Raw genomic sequence first — 18,392 nt, forward strand, 5'->3', positions numbered from 1 at the left:
TGTTTCCAGTACGAAATGCTCTTATTTCGCAAAGTACAGGTGCAGGGTATGGGTCCGATGGTGTGCAAGATGGAGAACTCCGGTATAGAACATACAGTGCAGAAGGAGGCCACTCGGCCCATCGAGTCTGCACCGACCCACTTAAGCCCTCACTTCCACCCTATCCCCGTAACCCAATAACCCCCTCCTAACCTTTTTTGGACACAAAGGGCAATTTAGCATGTTAAATCTACCTAACCTGCACGTCTTTGGACTGTGGGAGGAAACCCACGCAGACACGGGGAGAACGTGCAGACTCCGCACAAGCCGGGAATCGAACCTGGAACCTGGAGTTGTGAAGCAATTGTGCTAACCACTGTGCTACCGTGCTGCATTAAATGGGAGATACAGTACGCGTACATATAAGCACTAACGCCCCCTCACAGCATTTGCTCACAGCAGCCAACGCTGGGAATGCAGTAAAAGGGCGGAATGAGAAATGGTCTGTCGCCTCGGTGAGTCCAGTTTTCCCAAACGCTGTTTGCATTCCGTGCTTACGGGCTCCACTCCCTGCATCTGGAGCTTAAAATTCCTCTTTTAACAAAACGCAGAGGAATCCAGCTTTCCCCCCATGATTAACCTGCCAACAAAGTCGCTGGATTTTGCAACTTTTGACCTGTGTGATTTTGGGAATTGAGTTTTTTGCCTGTCGGTGCATCGTCACTAATTGTCGAGACAAACCGGCATTCCCCGGGGTTTTTTTTTTCCACCCAAAGAGGAATGCCATCTCTTTGAAGGAAGTGACCAACCAGAGGTTACTCTGATCCCCAAAGATAAAATCACAGCCTGGTGTGGCAACTGCTCAGCCCAAGACCATAAGAAACTACAGAGAGGTCATAATTTTAGGATAAGGGGTATTAGAGATGAGGAGAAATTGCTTCTCTCAAAGGGTGGTAAATCTGTGGAATTCGCAACACCAGAGGGGGCTGGATGCCGGGACACTGAGTAAATTTAAGGGGGAGAAGGACAGATTGTTAATGAGTAACAGGTCGAAGGGTTATGGAGAACGGGGAGGAAAGTGGCGTGGAGGCCAAGGGGAGATCAGCCTTGTCCGTATTGAATGGGCGGAGCACGCTCGAGGGGCTGAATGGCCGGCTCCTGCTCCTGATGTAGAAAGGTTAAGAGAGCGGGCACAAAATTTGGAAGATGGAATAACGTGGGAAGATGTGAGGCTCTCCACCTTGGCAGGAAGAATTGAAAATCGGAATATTACTGCAATGGGGAACGCTGCAGTGCTGCGGGAAGCTGGGTGTCCTGGGGTCCATGAGTCAAACAAATTAGGATGCAGGTACAGCAAGTGACAAGGAAGGCAACTGGAATGTTGAGTATTAAAGTAGCAAAGTCTTGCAGCAGCTGTAGAGGACATTGCTGAGACCTCACCTGGAGTATTGTGTACAGTTCTGGTCTTGCCTAAGAGGGATATACTTGCTTTGGGAGCAGTTCAGCGAAGGAGCGGAATTCCACACCACCTCCGCAGTGAGTTCTGCGTTTTCTCGCCACTAACGGCGTTGCTATCCATTGTTTCGCGCCTTCCATCGCCGGGGAATCTGCGTCGGTGGCACCCGAAGATCCTGTTACGAAGGGGTTGTCTTGATTTTTTTTAAATATAAATTTTAGAGAACCCAATTCATTTTTTCCAATTAAGGGGCAATTTAGCGTGGCCAATCCACCTACCCTGCACGTCTTTGGGTTGTGGGGGCGAAACCCACGCAAATACGGGGAGAACGTGCAAACTCCACACGAACAGTGACCCGGTGTCGGGACCGAACCTGGGGGACCTCGGTTCCGTGAGGCCGCAGTGCTAACCCACTGCGCCACCGTGCCACCCCTAAGAATTGTCTTGATAATGATCATCTTTATTATTGTCACAAGTAGGCTGACATTAACACTGCAATGAAGTTACTGTGAAAATCCCCTAGTCGCCACACTCCAGCGCCTGTTTGGGTACACGGAGGGAGAATTCAGAATGTCCAATTCACCTAACAAGCACGTCTTTCGGGACTTGTGGGAGGAAAACGGAGCGCCCGGAGGAAACCCACGCAGACACGGGGAGAATGTGCAGACTCCGCACAGACAGTGACCCAAGCCGGGAATCGAACCCGTGTCCCCGGCGCTGTGAAGCAACATTGCTAACCACTGTGCCACCAGTGAAAGGTCGAGTAGGTTGAGCCTCTACTAAATGGAGTTCAGAAGACTCAGGGGTGGGCTTAGCGAAACCTGAAAAGATTCTGAGGGCGCTCGACAAGGAAGATGTTGGGACGATGTTTCCTCTGGGTGGGGGAATCTAGAGCTAAGGTGGACAATATAAAAATAAGGGGCGCGATTCTCCTACGCCGGTTGGGAGAATCACCTGGGCCGCCAAAATTTCCGGGGACGCCGGTCCGACGCCCTCCCGTGATTCTCCCAAGCGGCGGGAACGGCCCGGTCAAGTTTCGCGGGCCGCAGGCCAGAGAATCGCCGGAGACACCCAAAATGCCGATTCTCCGGCACCCCCGCGACTCTGAGGCCCGGATGGGCCGAGCGGCCAGGCCAAAACGGCGGGTTCCCCCCGGCGCCGGCCACACCTGGTCGCTGCAGTCGTGGGCGGTGCGTGAACGCTGGGGGTGCGGCCTGTGGGGGGGGTGAGAGGGGGATCCTGCACCGGATTTCACCTGCAATGTGGGGTGGCCCGCGATCGGTGCCCACCGATCATCGGGCCGTCCTCTCTGAAGGAGGACCTCCTTCCTTCCGCGGCCCCGCAACATCCGTCCCCCATCTTCTTGCGGGGCGGATTTGGATAGGACGGCAACCACGCATGCGCGGATGACGTCAGTTATGCGGCGCCGGCCACGTCATCTATGCGGCGCCGCTTTTACGCGGGCGACAAGGCCTGGCGCGTGTAGATGACGCGGCCCAGATACTGGCCCATTGTCAGGGCCTGAATCGGTCGGGACCGGGGCCGTTCCGCGCCGTCGTGAACCTCGACGGCGTTCATGACGGCGTGGCCACTTCGGCGTGGGGGTGGAGAATCCCGCCCAGGGGGTCTCCCATTTGAGACAGAGAGGAAGAAAATTCCTTTTCCCAGAGCGTCATTAGTCTCTGCAATTCTCTTCCACAGGAGTGATGGCTGTGTCATTCAATATATTCAAGACTGAATTGGACAGATTTCGATCGACAAGAGTATTCAGGGTTATGGGGAACAGGCAAGAAAGTGGAGTTGAGTCCACAATCACATCTTATTGAATGGTTGAGCAGTCTTGATGGAATAAATAGCCCACTCCCACTGCTGTTTCTTATTATCTGATGCAAATGCTTGATGGGCACCCCGTCCACAAACATTCACTCCCTCCACCACCGACGCACAGCGGTGAAGCCCACGTATCTACCCTATCCCCGTAACCCACTTAACATTTTTTGGACACTAAGGGGCAATTTAGCATGGCCAATCCACCTAACCTGCACGTCTTTGGACTGTGGGAGGAAACCCACGCAGACACTGGGAGAACGTGCAGACTCCACACAGACTGTGATCCAGCTGGGACCCTGGAGCTGTGAAGCAACTGTGCTAACCACTGTGCTATCGTGCTGCCCTGCCAATTGGTTACCAAAGTAACCAATAATTGACACTGATAAGTAAAGGAATTGCGTGTGGCTCTTGTGGCATGTGATGCTAAGAGTTTTGTACAGGGTGTGTTGAAGGAAAATAAAGGTGTTTGTGAAAAGGAGCAGAACTCTTGACTCTTTACTCAACAGCAGACAGAAGCTAACAGGGAGCACGCAGTGTCTGCCCGTAGGCATGAGGCCTGCAGCGACCGGTGGGCACTGCAGGGACTGGAGTGCATCGTCTTCCTGGGAGCACCATTTTAAGTGAAGCTTCCTTTCATAGAATCACAGAATCCCTACAGTGCAGGAGGCCGTTCGGCCCATCGGGTCTGCAACGACCCTCTAAAAGGGCACCCTACCCGGGCCCACTTTCCCGCCCTATCCCCGTAACCACACATAACCTTTGGACACACTAAAGGCCAATCCACCCTAACCTGCACATCTTTGGACTTGCGGGAGGAAACCCACGCAGACACGGGGAGAACATAAGAACTAAGAGCAGGAGTCGGCCATCTGGCCCCTCGAGCCTGCTCCGCCATTCAATGAGATCATGGCTGATCTTTTGTGGACTCAGCTCCACTTTCCGGCCCGAACACCATAACCCTTAATCCCTTTATTCTTCAAAAAACTATCTATCTTGATCTTAAAAACATTTAATGAAGGAGCCTCAACTGCTTCACTGGGCAAGGAATTCCATAGATTCACAACCCTTTGGGTGAAGAAGTTCCTCCTAAACTCAGTCCTAAACCTACTTCCCCTTATTTTGAGGCTATGCCCCCTAGTTCTGCTTTCACCCGCCAGTGGAAACAACCTGCCCGCATCTATCCTGTCTATTCCCTTCATAATCTTACATGTTTCCGTAAGATCCCCCCTCATCCTTCTAAATTCCAACGAGTACAGTCCCAGTCTACTCAACCTCTCCTCGTAATCCAACCCCTTCAGCTCTGGGATTAACCGTGCAGACTCTGGACCAGGCAGTCACCCGAGGCTGGAACCGACAATCGATTAATTTTTTTAGCTCTATGGGTTTTTAAGAGCATTTAAAGGGACACTTGTTGACACTGATGTGGTGGGAAGGGGGGGGGGGGGGGGGGGGGGCACGTTGGAGTGAGATGTACTTGCAGTGTTCCACTCTGTGAATAAGTCCAAAACTGAGTCATGATTGACTTCTGCTCCCCAATTTCACCAACTGGCTGCCGGGAGTTGAACGTAACCTGCCTCTGCCACGTGCCGAGGAGCAGGGGACATCGTCTTCCACGTCCGTGCAGCAGGTGGAGTGCCCTCACACACACGGGAAGGGCAAGTTAGGACGTTTGGCGTGCACTGCCCAAGAGTTTCCCCACCGCTGGCCGTGTAAGCGGTGAGGGCTGACTAGCAATTACAGTGCCTGTGTGGCGCGAGACCCAACAAATCAAGTGTCCGGGTACCGTACCTATGCATTCCTCCAGAGGCTTGTCTATGACAGACTGGAAGAGCTTTTCATACTGGCTGTCACTGAGCGCTGGGATTGTCTGAAAAGATAAGTGAAGACGACACTTTAAGCAACAACAAAAAAGACATCAAAAGGATAAACCGCGCGGGTTCACAGGTAATTATTATCGAGCTGCTCTGCGGGAAATGCTGACAGCAAAATTAATTTGTTGTGAATCAGCGAATAAATGTTAAATACATCAATATTACGTCAGTCTGAATTTTTTTTCAAACGCAGGTAGGAACCACTTATTGTAAACAGGCTGTTAAAACGGAAGATAAAGGAATTTGATAAAACGTTTGTACGTTTTTGTTGCACCCCGCAGACACAAGAGGTTACGTTCTTCTTTGTTAAAATAAATTTAAGAGTACACAACTAATTTTTTCCAATTAAGGGGCAATTTAGCGCGGCCAATCCACCTGGCCTGCACGTCCTTTGGGTTGTGGGGGCGAAACTTACACAAACACAGGGAGAATGTGCAAACGCCACACGGACAGTGACCCAGAGGCCGGGATCGAACCTGGGACCTCGGTGCCGTGAGGCAGCAGTTCTCCAGGTGGGAGGCTGGATGCCAGAGCTCCGACTACTTCTTGTACCTTGATGACCCTCCCACCTGCCTCTCCTCTTCCCCCTTGAGCACTCAAGAAAAGAACAAAGAAAAGTACAGCACAGGAACAGGCCCTTCGGCCCTCCAAGCCCGCGCCGACCATGCTGCCCGACTAAACTACAATCTTCTACACTTCCTGGGTCCGTATCCCTCTATTCCCATCCTATTCATGTATTTGTCAAGATGCCCCTTAAATGTCACTATCGTCCCTGCTTCCACCACCTCCTCCAGCAGCGAGTTCCAGGCACCCACTACCCTCTGTGTAAAAAAACTTGCCTCGTACATCTCCTCTAAACCTTGCCCCACGCACCTTAAACCTACTCCCCCTAGTAATTGATCCCTCTACCCTGGGAAAAAGCCTCTGACTATCCACTCTGTCTATGCCCCTCAAAATTTTGTAGTCCTATATCAGGTCGCCCCTCAACCTCCGTCGTTCCAGTGAGAACAAACCGAGTTTATTCAACCTCTCCTCATAGCTAATGCCCTCCATACCAGGCAACATTCTGGTAAATCTCTTCTGCACCCTCTCTAAAGTCTCCACATCCTTCTGGTAGTATGGCAACCAGAATTGAACACTATACTCCAAGTGTGGCTTAACTAAGGTTCTATACAGCTGCAACATGACTTGCCAATTCTTATATTCAATGCCCTGGCCAATGAAGACAAGCAGGCCGTATGCCTTCTTGACTACCTTCTCCTCCTGTGTTGCCTCTTTCAGTGACCTGTGGACCTGTACACCTAGATCTGAACCCCACCATCCCGACGTGAGACTCACCCTCTCTCCACGACAGCAAGCTCCCACTTAGTCTTCCCGACCTCAAGCCTAGCCTCCCTTCCTCAAGACTTAAAACGTAGATGCTTCCCGTGACAGCGGGCAGGAGGTAGCCGCACAATGGAGGGCTCCCGTTCGGGAACGGCATTTTCAGGGCTTTAAGCCCGGTCCCAGGGTCCACGGAGACGGCAAAAGCAGGGAGAAGGCACAGTAAAGAAAAATGTCGAGGGTGAGCAAAAAACGGCTGTAAAAAAAACAGCTGGAGGTCAGCTGCCAAGGGCAGTGACTCTGTGCTTCCGGAGGTACAGTGCGAAGGAGAAGGTCCTGTGCTGGGCCAAGCAGAAGCGGGTGGTGCAGTGGGCTGGAGCTGGTATACGTGTATACCAGGACTTTACGGTGGAGCTGGCAAGGAGGCGGGCTGCTTTCAACCGGGTGAAGAGGGCACTGTACATTAGCAAAGTGCAGTGCGGCATTGTATATCCAGCGAAGCTGAGGGTGACTTACAAGCTCAAGGACTTTTATTATGGAAAGGCGGAAGCAGCGGAGGAGTTTGCAAAGGCAGAAGGACTGCGGAATTGAGAAATGGCCATGTGCCGATGTAACCTCAGGACTGTATTTTCTTCTTTTTTGTTTCACTGCGTGCGGGTGTAGGGGCTAAAGGAGCCAATGTTATATATATTTGGACAAGGGAAGTGATGGGACTTTCACTCGAAATGAGGGCTCTCTGGGTGTAGGTGGATATGCGGGGTTGTGTGCTAAAAGGGGATTTCTGGGCTTTCCTGGGGCCGGGCAAGGGGGAAAGGGACCCGGGCGGGGGCCTCCATGCTGGCCGGTTTAAGCTGGCCAGTGAACGAGAGGTGGGGAGGAGGGGCTTGCGGCCATCAGGAGTCTGGCAGAACAGGGTCCGAGTGGTCTAGCCGGGGTGGAAAGTTGGGGGGAAGGAACCGAGATGGGGGAGGAGTTTTACGGGAGGCAGTGGACGGGAGGAGTTGGAGAGGGGGGGGGTGGGGGTGTTACAACTCTTGGATATCATGTACGGTAATCTTTCAGAGTTTGGATGGCATTGAGTGTGTGTGTGTGTGTGTGTGTGGGGGGGGGGGGCTCTCTAGGTTAATGGTGACCATGGGCGGTCCCGGAGTCCTTTTTCTTTTTCTCCTTTGTTTTTTGGTTCCCACCCGTGGGAGGGTTTGTTTTATTGGATGCATATATTGACAGGTGGGCCGTTGTTTGGGGGTGGTGGGAGGATGGGATCGTTGGTATTGTTAAGGGGATTGATTTTGTATTTGTTACCATTTACTGCCTGGGGTGGGGTGTAAATTTTGAAGGAAAATGTGAAAATGGAGAATAAAAACATTTTTAAAAAAGACTTAAAACGTATTTAATCGAGATAGATTTGCCAATGCCCCCCCTCCCCCCCCCCCCCCACTTCGAAGATGTCCTATAGTCACTTCGTCAGCACCCCAAAGAGAGGAGAGAGAAAATATCACAGGGGCGTTAGAAAGAAACGTCGGAGATAAAGGTAGAGAGAGATAGTTTTTGAAGAATAAAGGGATTAAGGGTTATGATGTTCGGCCGGAAAGTGAGCTGAGTCCACAAAAGATCAGCCGTGATCTCATTGAATGGCGGAGCAGGCTCGAGGGGCCAGATGGCCTACTCTTGCTCCGAGTTCTTATGTTCTTAGATGAGGAAAAGACCCGTTTTGGCTGGCAGCCAGGGGTCACCCCAACGAAGAAATATCGGAAACAAAACAGACCAAACGCAGGCGGGGCGATGGCTTTGCTGAGCAGCTCCGGTCTGTGCGCATTCAAGACCCTGACCTTTCCGTTGCTTGCCATTTTAACACAAGACCCTGCTCCCACGCCCACATGTCTGTACTTGGCCTGCTGCAATGTTCCAGTGAAGCTCAACGCAAACTGGAGGAACAACATCTCATCTTCCGGTTCGGCACGCGACAGCCTTCCGGCCTCAACATCGAATTCACCAACTTCAGATGATCAGCTCTACCCCACCTCGACCCCTTTGTTTTCATCCCATTACGTTTCAACTGTCTTTTTACCTTGTATTTCTTTCGTCTTTCTTATATATATGTATATATATTTTCTCCCCCACTCTTTCCCCATCTTATCCCCCCCCTTTCCTTACCTTTTCTCCCCCTTTGCTTCCCCCTTTTCCACATTTTACCTCTCTCCCACCCATGTCCCCCGTCCCCCCACATCTACATCTGTCACTGTTTACCCTCTGATGTTAGTTTCTCTGCAGTTTGGCCTTTCACGCCTTTTATTCTCTCTCTGGGACTGCCATTAGCACTCTTTCCCCTTGGTTTCTGTGGCTACGACTCCATCTTTCATTCCCCCACCCCACAGTATAAATATCTCCCACTTTCTCTGCCTTTTAGCTTTGACCATCTGGACTCGAAACGTGAGCTCTTTTCTCTCCCTACAGATGCTGCCAGACCTGCTGAGTTTTTCCAGCATTTTCTCTTTGGTTTAAGAATCAAACAGGCTGACCGGGAATCCCCGGCCCCGGCTGACGAAATACAGCCAACCGTCTTTCGACTGGCTCTGCGAATTTTCCGTTCCTGCCTCCGCGGCGGGTCCCGCCCGGGGGGGGGGGGGGGGGGGGGGGGGGCCAATCCGATAGCCCCGGGTTGGCCTCCGAGGGGGTCGCCGCGCACGTCTGCCCCAGCAGCAGGATTGGCGCAGGTCGCTTGTGTGGGATCCCGGCTTCAAATTTAGGTTCCCAACTCCAAGGGGCAGACAGGGGAATCGAACGTGGGCACATGAAAACGTTCACCTGCGCGCAGGAGTGCTGCGGTGTGAATCCGAGGTCTTTTCGTTCCCACCGTACACTTGACACCCTCTCCTATCTTGACCGTCAGACACTTTGGCATTTCCTCCGGCTCACCATTCGCAAAACATCAATTTCTAACTTAAACCTGACGTAGTTAATCCGGGGCGTATTAAGGTATTATCTGTGTCTACCACAATGTGTTTATCATCTATCTAGGTATGCAGGTGGCTTATTTAAGAACCACGCACCTGATTTGTTTTGGTTATGCCTCCGATGCACTTGGTTTTGCGTTTAACCTTCACTTTGTCGTTGATCTTTCCGGTTTTGTCACGCAGCCTTCGTCGCCGAGGCAATCCTTGTCCTGTCTCGTTTCCAACGCGGCTTTCTTCCTCTTCAGCGTGAGGCTCTTCCGGCCCCCCTTTTCCAGGTCGGGGTGCTCGCCTTCCGCGCTGTCGCCATTCTGACCCTCGGCATTGCCGGAGGAGTTCTGGCACAGCACCTCCTTCTTTTTCTTCGGTTTCAGGACCCTCTCCTTCTCGCCAGGGGCCGCAAGGCCGGCGCCTCGCTTGCCGTTCCTCTCGATACCTGAGCGTCAAAAAAAAAAAAGACCTCTTCTGTGACAGAAGACAGGTTCACTTCCCCAAGCTTTTTTTTTTTACGCGACGGGAGAAACGGGGCGCGTCATAGAACATACAGTGCAGAAGGAGGCAATTCGGCCCATCGAATCTGCACCGAATCACTTAAGCCCTCACTTTCACCCTGTCCCCGTAACCCAATAACCTGTCATTTTAAAAATATAAATTCAATTACTTTTTTCCAGTTAAGGGGCAATTTATCGTGGCCAATCCACCTAACCTGCACGTCTTTCGGAACTTGTGGAGGAAACCGCAGCCCCCGGAGGAAACCCACGCAGACACGGGGGGGGGGAGAACGTGCAGACTCCACACAGACGGTGACCCAGCGGGGAATCGAACCTGGGACCCTGGCGCTGTGAAGCCACTTGTGCTACCGTGCCGCCCGCGTCCTGGAGTCCCCGTGGGGTCACGCCACCCGGGCCCCTCGGCATGCTGCGCTCCTGATCGGTGCCACGCCGTTTGGGATGGCACGACGCAGGAGGCAAGCATTTCCTCGCAGCAAGCGGAGCCAAATTGGAAGGTGGGGAATTGCGATGGGTTGGGGGTGATCGCACGTCAAGGCATTCGGCCCAACCGTTACGGAGTTTCACTGCCTCAGTAGAACAGAGAATGTTGGATGGGGTGAACAACACTCAGCCAATGCAATAATAATAATCTTAGTGGCTTGTAATGCAGAACAAGACCAGCAGCGCAGGTTCAATTCCCGTACCGGCCTCGCCGAACTGGCGTCGGAATGTGGCGACTAGGGGCTTTTCACAGTAACTTCATTGAAGCCGACTTGTGACAATAAGCGATTATTATTACATTATTATTTATTGTCACAAGTAGGCTTACATTAACACTGTAATGAAGTTACTGTGAAAATCTCCGCGTCGTCACACTCCAGCGCCTGTTCGGGTACACGGAGGGAGAATTCAGAATGGCCAATTCATCCAACAGCTGCTCTTGTCCTTCCAGATGGTAGAGGTCGTGGGTTGGAAGCCACGAAGGAGCATTGGTGAGTTGTTGCAGTGCAGCTTGTAAATGGTACACACGGCTGTCACCGTGCGTCGGTGGTGGAGGGAGTGAATGTTCGTGGGAGGCGAGCAATTTGTTTTTAAAATAAAATTTTTTAGAGTACCCAATTCCTTTTTTCCAATTAAGGGGCAATTTAGCGCAGCCAATCCACCTAGCCTGCACATCTTTGGGTTGTGGGGGTGAGACCCACGGCAGACACGGTGAGAATGTGCTAACTCCTCGGGTCCTCAGTGCTATGAGGCAGCAGTGCTAACCAGTACGCCGCCGTGCTGCCCCAACAACAGAGTTCCCCTGCCCCACAGCTCGTACGTACTCCGTGAGGGCCGTGGGGGAGATGACCATTCCCACACCTGTTGGTGCCGTGCGGGATATTACAACCACCACCTGCAAGTTCCCCTCCGAGTCTCACACCATCCTGCCATGGAAATATTTCCTTCGCTGCCGCTGGGTCAAAATCCCGGGTCTCCCTTCCTTAACAGCTCTGTGGGTGCACCTTCGCCACAAGAGACAGTAGCAGTTCACGAAGGCAGCTTAGGGCAATCAATGCTGGGTAGTAAAACTTTGGCCAAGCCAGCGACGCTTACCTCCCCTTAGTGAATTTTTTTTTTTTTAAATGGTGGGCCATCGGTACCAATTACCTGCAGGCTGATTGCCTGATTTTTAGCCATGCCATCAGCGGCACTTTCCACTATGGACAGAGGAACCACAGACCGGACGCACAGTCATCCCCAACCCAGAAATGCCACAACTCCTGGCAGCCACCCCAGCAGCACCAGGCCACCAGGAGGGCAGTGTCCCATCACACAGGGCTGGGGAGTTTTTGGGGGGGGTGGGGATACCACACGCAGGAAAACACATTTCAAAACGGTAGCATTGTGGACAGCACAATTGCTTCACAGCTCAGGGTCCTAGGTTCGATTCCCGGCTTGGGTCACTGTCTGTGCGGAATCTGCACATCCTCCCCCGTGGATGCGTGGGTTTCCTCCGGGTGCTCCGGTTTCCTCCCACAGTCCAAAGATGTGCAGGTTCGGTGGATTGGCCGTGATAAATTGCCCTTAGTGTCCAAAATTGCCCTTAGTACTGGGTGGGGGTTACTGGGTTATGGGGATAGGGTGGAGGTGTTGACCTTGGGTAGGGTGCTTTTTCCAAGAGCCGGTGCAGGACTCGATGGGCGAATGGCCTCCTTCTGCACTGGTAAATTCTATGATAATCTATGATAAAACAGGGTCCATAAATAAATAAAGTGAAAACCATGTCCCTGCGTGGAATTGCGCTTTTATTCGCAATCCCCCTGGCCCGTAATTTAAAATGAAGCACTAACCCAAGCGGTTAACACTCCATTCAATGCAACAGGAGGGGTCTATTGCAATTATGGAATAGTGTTAATTTCAAAGGCTGTGCATTAAAGCTGTTGCACGACAAAGGTTTGCCCCGGGCGTCGTTGTTGAGAAAGTGTCGAACAAAAGCCCCCTCCCCCCCCAAAGACAATTATACAAGTGCACCCCTGCGGGCATAGGGTGGTACCTTGTATGCAACCTACCATTGCTGGCTGCAGTCACGTCAAACGCACCAGGATCGTCCGTAAAGCACAGTTTCTCAGCTCTGGAAGAAAGTTGATAACAGTGCACAAAATGAAAACCAATTACTTCTTGTTGTTTTTTTTAAGAAAGGCGCATGACCTCATTGTCGTACAGCGGGGTGCAGCCACATGGACCGTGTGCGGGAGCAACAGTTTTGGTTCAAGACTCCTGTCAATTAGAGCAAGAGAGTGTACGTGATCAGTTCTCACTCTGCTACCGGTGCTCCCTCCGGTCCATCCCATCAAAAAGATCAACCAACCGCATTAATGCTGGAGCTAACGCATCAAAGAAAGCTTAAAGATTCCTCCATGCATTTCACGTGCTCGGGTGGACTATTACTGATTTTCTTTACCAGCGCCAATGGGAAGAAAGGTTTCGATGGTTTCTGCGGAGCGCCAGTTTCTAGAAGCTTTTGCTGGGACCAGAAAAAGTATTTACAAGCACGGAGCAACTGTGTGCTAGTCTGAAGGACAGATACACACTCCTTTAAATACAGTGGGCGTTTAGTGCCAGGTTTTAGACAAGTTGATTCTACAAGTGGTGATGCCCCAGGGGTAAATATTTCACACTCATTTATTTTGTTCTGGTGGCTTCACGCGCCGGGGTCCCCGGGTTCGATCCCCGGCTTGGGCCACTGCCTGTGCGGAGTCTGCACGTTCTCCCCCGTGTCTGCGTGGGTTTCCTCCGGGCGCTCCGGTTTCCTCCCACAAGTCCCCGAAAGACGTTTTTGTCGGATGAATTGGACATTCTGAATTCTCCCTCCGTGTACCCGAACAGGCGCCGGAATGTGGCGACGAGGGGCTTTTCACAGTAACTTCACTGCAGTGTTAATGTGAGCCTACTTGTGACAATAAGGATCATTATTATTATAAATAATGCGGGTAGCGGAGCAGGCAGCCCGAGAATCCGAGCGAGTAAGGTGGATCGAGCCTTTGCGAGGTGTAAGTGACTTGAATGCATCAAGGTTAAAGCTCTTGGCACTGCCTTAGCATTTTTGCAGACTCCTGTCCTTAACTCTAGTGGTGGAAGTTGCAAGCTGTTTGAACTTTTTTTGACACCTTTTTAAAAAAAAGAAATTTAAGAGTACCCAATTCATTTTTTTTTCCAATTAAGGGGCAATTTAGCACGGCCAATACACCGACCCTGCGCACGGTAGCCTTGTGGATAGCACAATTGCTTCACAGCACCAGGGTCCCAGGTTCGATTCCGGCTTGGGTCACTGTCTGTGCGGAGTCTGCACATCCTCCCCGTGTGTGCGTGGGTTTCCTACGGGTGCTCCGGTTTCCTCCCACAGTCCAAAGATGTGCGGGTTAGGTGGATTGGCCATGATAAATTGCCCTTAGTGTCCAAAAATTGCCCTTAGTGTTGGGTGGGGTTACTGGGTTATGGGGATAGGATGGCGGTGTTGACCTTGGGTAGGGTGCTCTTTCCAAGAGCCGGTGCAGACCCGATGGGCCGAATGGCCTCCTTCTGCACTGTAAATTCTATGATAATCTATGATCTTTTGGGTTGTGGGAAACCCACGCAAACACGGGGAGAATGGGCAAACTCCACACGGACAGTGACCCAGAGCCGGGATCGGATCGAACCTGGGATCTCGGCGCCGTGAGGCAGCAGTGCTAACCCACCGTGCCGCCCGTGTTGGCTCCTTTTAAGGAAATGTATTTTCTATCCCTTTACTTTTTCGGTCCTCTGCCCGCTTCGCCCGACCTTGGAAATTGCGCATTTCTTAAAACCATTTTTGGCGAATGTGTCCTATCCACCCTCCGAGCTCGCATGCCCCCTTTCTCGGCTTCACCCTCTCCCCTTGCAGATTCCATCCTTCCACGGTGTCGAGACGGTTAAGGTGGGCCACCCCCAGGGGGCAGATCTCCACCCGTCCCCAATTCTGGCTTGCGGCCTGGGCCGTGCGGTGGAAGGATAGGGGTTTTGGGCCAATGATTATTTTCTTCAACGGGGGGGGGGGGATCATCGCAGCACTCCTGAGATAGGGAACTAGCGGGGGTGGGAGGGGCAGAGACTGATCCGTAATTATTCCGCTGCACCGCCCCGTGCGTCCTCGACCCTCGTTTCGAACCTTGGCTGAACTCCCAGTTTTGTTCACCGCGCCAAGCACAAGCCTTTCAATGCACAAGGTCAATAGTTATCAGCGCGACGGCACACCTTCGAAGTCCTTCATGGTCCTCTCTCTCTCAACCTCAGCTCCCTGAGCAGTTTGACAGGGTTCAGGCGAAGTTGACAATTATCTGGTAAACACGGGTCCCCTTCTTTCGCACGTCCGTCCCTGGGGATAAAGGAAAGTCTGAATTAACGTCCTTCGTTGAGGATGTCTGCGTACTTCTCAAACAATTTTGACAATTCCCTGCTCATGCTTAAAATGACGTTCCACCGTTTTTGTCCCCGCTTTCCTGTCTGTTTCTTTTTCTCTTTCCAACGCCATTCGCTAGTTTAGTCTCTCATCTTCCTTCCCCATTCAGCTATTCCGGGACAGGCAACTTATGCTTACATTGCACCTTTCACACGGTAAAACATAGTAACACTTCACAGGAGAGTTACCAGGCAGACTTCGACACCAAGCCACACATTGGGACAGGCCAGGCAGGTTTTAAGGATATCTTTTATGGAGGCGAGAGAGGCGGAGAAGTTGAGGGGAGGGGGTTCCACCGGTTTGGGACCCCCCAGGCAACTAAAGGCGCTGCGGACAATTGGTGGAGCCATTGATATCGGGGATGCGCTAATGAGGCCGGAACCGGAGGAGCGCAGAGATCTCGGGACGGGCTGGCAGGAGGAGGTGGCGGAAACGCGGGGCCGGGTTTTTTACGGCCTGACCAGCGGGGGAACGGCCCGGCCTAAGAGCCACGTGGAATAAAATTGGTTATTTCCTCCACGCCCCCCCCCCCCAACCACCACCCCCTAGACGTCGTGGAGCTTTGATTAGTGACCGGTTGGTTCCCCGCCTGGAGGCCAGCCTGACTGACAAGCTGGGCCTCCAGTTGGGAGCCAGTCAGGTGGGTGGGCACGGCAGCAGTTAGGTCCGCTAGAGCTGGGAGTGACGATTGGGGTGGGTGGGGGGGGGGGGGGTCGAGGGGGAGGGATCGAACATGGTGGTGGTGGTTGGGGGGGGGGCAGGCACCCAAAGGTGGTGGGGGGGATCGGAGGCTGCGGGGACGGTTTGGAGGGGCTGGTGGAACCCGAGGCCTCGGGCGTAAGGTGGGGTATGGTTCAGGGACCTCAGTTCTCAGGGGTTGGGGGGAGCGGGGATGGGAACCTCAAGGGCGGAGAAGGGATGGGGGAAATCAGAGGCCTTGTGATGGGATTGGAGATCCCCGGGACGGGTGATGGTCCAATTGTGTCCAGCTCCTGTGAACGCACTTTTCCCCTGAATCTACCAAGTCCTCGCCTCAAGGAAGTGCCAGATTATCCCAAACTCGGGAAACACGGCTAACAGCAAATAAAGTTGACAACCCAGTGCGCCAATGGGACACGCAGCGTCATTACCTATTTAAAGTTATAACCCACCTCCTCAGATCACCTTCCAGCTTGAGTTTATTTTATTGATAGCACATTTTCACGCACACACACACACGCATACATTTTGCCCTTTGGAGATCCTTTAGAAGGATTCCCGAGCTGATTATCAGCCCGTTGAATGGCGTTATGAACACTCCTTCCATTGCCAACAAATCCTGGCGATGGACTTGACCATCTGGTCAAGAGGTAAGGGCCGCTGCCACAAGACCTCTTCAATGGACTAGAAATGGACGAGTTGGAGGCAGCACGGTGGCACAGTAGTTACCACCGCAGCCTCACGGCGCCGAGGTCCCGGGTTCGATCCCGGCACTGGGTCACTGTCCGTGTGGAGTTTGCACATGGTCCCCGTGTTTGCGTGGGTTTCGCCCCCCACAACCCAAAAGACGTGCAGGTTGGGGGATTGGCCGCGCTAAATTGCCCCTTGATTGGGAAAAATGAACTGGGTGCTCTAAATTTATAGGGGGAAAAAAAATGGATGATTTGGAGGCAGGTTTTGGGCCGGGAAACGGATTTGCGAGACTGTAAATACCCTTCCACCGGACTCAAACTTGCCATTTTCCTTTCACAGAATCCCTACAGTGGAGGAGGCCATTCAGCCCATCGAGTCTGCACCGGCCCTTGGAAAGAGCACCGTACCGAGGCCTATTCCACCCCATTGCCCCCACCCTATCCCCGTAACCTAATTTGGATTCTAAGGGGCAATTTTTAACATAGCCAATTCACCCTAACCTGCACATCTTTGGACTGTGGGAGGCAACCGGAGCATCCGGAGGAAACCCACGCAGGCACTTGGTCGAACTTAGTTAAGATTCAATTAAAACAAAGTTAAAATCCAGCCCATTTCTTCTGCGCATCCTCGCCGACCAAATTTAAGGTGCTCTAATATGCGATTGGTCTGTTGGAATCCTACATAAGAATTACCTACGAGTATGAGTAGATATCACATAGTGTTGCTGAAACGGGAGGCTATATAACAGACATCTGAGCTACGTAGAGGGAAGACCTCAGTGTTACTGATTTACATTAACTGAATAATTCAGGTGCAATTTGCGTTAAACGATATGCTAGATTTCTTACTGGTGTTTTACAGTTCTATTTATTTGAGACTCCATTAACCTGTGAAAACCCATAAATGATTGAACTTTATTTTATACAGTGTCTCCTTCACTAGATTTTTTAAAAAATCTCTTAGCAATCTGAAGTTAAGGGAAGACACAGCAAGGTGGTGTGCAACATATACCAGTTAGAAAGTTAGATATTCAGGCCACTTCTTTCACATTTGCACTGTTCTGCTGCCGCAGGTGTGGCAGATCTGAAACCAGAACCCCTCCCCGCCCCCCCCCCCCCCCCCCACCCCGGAAAACAAACCCCCCCCCCCCGCCTAAAACAAAAGCAGGGCAGGGTGCAGATTGAGTCACCCCAGGGGTCCGAGGAGACCAGTGAATGCTGGACGTGGTGTCCTGGACACACTGCACGTCCTCAAGTCTGCGGGATGTGCCTTCAGCTGCCAGAGGCACTGATGCGATGGGCCCCAAGAGCCTTTCCCGTGCTGTATGATTCTAGGCACGGTAGCACAGTGGTTAGCACAGTTGCTTCACGGCTCCGGGGTCTTGGGTTCGATTCCCGGCTTGGCGCATTGTCTGTGCGGAGTCTGCACGTCCTCCCCCGTGTCTGCGTGGGTTTCCTCCGGGTGCTCCGCTTTCCTCCCACAAGTCCCGAAAGACGTGCTTACCAGGTGAATTGGACATTCTGAATTCTCCCTCAGTGTACCCGAAGAGGCGCCGGAGTGCGGCGACTAGGGGCTTTTCACAGTAACCTCATTGCAGTGTTAAGGTAAGCCGACTAGTGACACTAATAAAGATTATTATTATGACTCTCTGACCCTAGCCTTAGGCATCAGGTCCGGCCTTCAGCTTCTGGGAGAGGCTGCGCCCTTCGAGGAAGATTGTCTCCATTACAAATGCAGAAAAAGTCACCTACAGGGCTTTTCCATCGTAAATATTCACTTGCAGTTTGTGGATTGGCAATGCACATAAACATTTCTCAATTGTTAATATATAACACTGCAACGTTCCTGAGTAAATATGACTAGATATTAACCTTCCATTACGAGGACACAATGTACTGAGTGTGGAATGAAAGGATTCCCTCTTTGCCATTTTCTCATTCCCCTCTCCTTAAAATGTTGACAGCCCAAGAGATGCCAGTCAACCACTAACACGTAACCCAGCAGGTATAATACATGGATGAGTGCCACTCTCAACAACCCAGGGGTGGAGAGATGGTGGTGTCGCGGTAATGTCACTGGACTAGTAACCCAGAGCCCCCGGCCAAGACCCTGAGGGCACACGGTAGCATAGTGGTTAGC

At 52.0% G+C, this 18,392-nt stretch overlaps 1 protein-coding gene across 1 annotated transcript in view; it reads right to left on the reverse strand.

The window, feature by feature from the left end:
• Positions 1–12,509, reverse strand: part of LOC140404529 (uncharacterized) — a 30,036-nt gene extending 17,527 nt beyond the window's left edge. The window contains exons 1-3 of the mRNA XM_072493134.1: positions 12,454–12,509; positions 9,510–9,846; positions 5,054–5,132 (exon numbers count right to left, since the gene is read on the reverse strand). The gene's annotated coding sequence lies outside the window, so the exon portion shown is untranslated. The remainder of the gene's footprint in view (positions 1–5,053; positions 5,133–9,509; positions 9,847–12,453) is intronic.
• Between the last annotated feature and the right edge of the window lie 5,883 nt (positions 12,510–18,392).

This window comes from Scyliorhinus torazame, chromosome 31, assembly GCF_047496885.1.
Source record: "Scyliorhinus torazame isolate Kashiwa2021f chromosome 31, sScyTor2.1, whole genome shotgun sequence".
Taxonomy (NCBI): domain Eukaryota; kingdom Metazoa; phylum Chordata; class Chondrichthyes; order Carcharhiniformes; family Scyliorhinidae; genus Scyliorhinus; species Scyliorhinus torazame.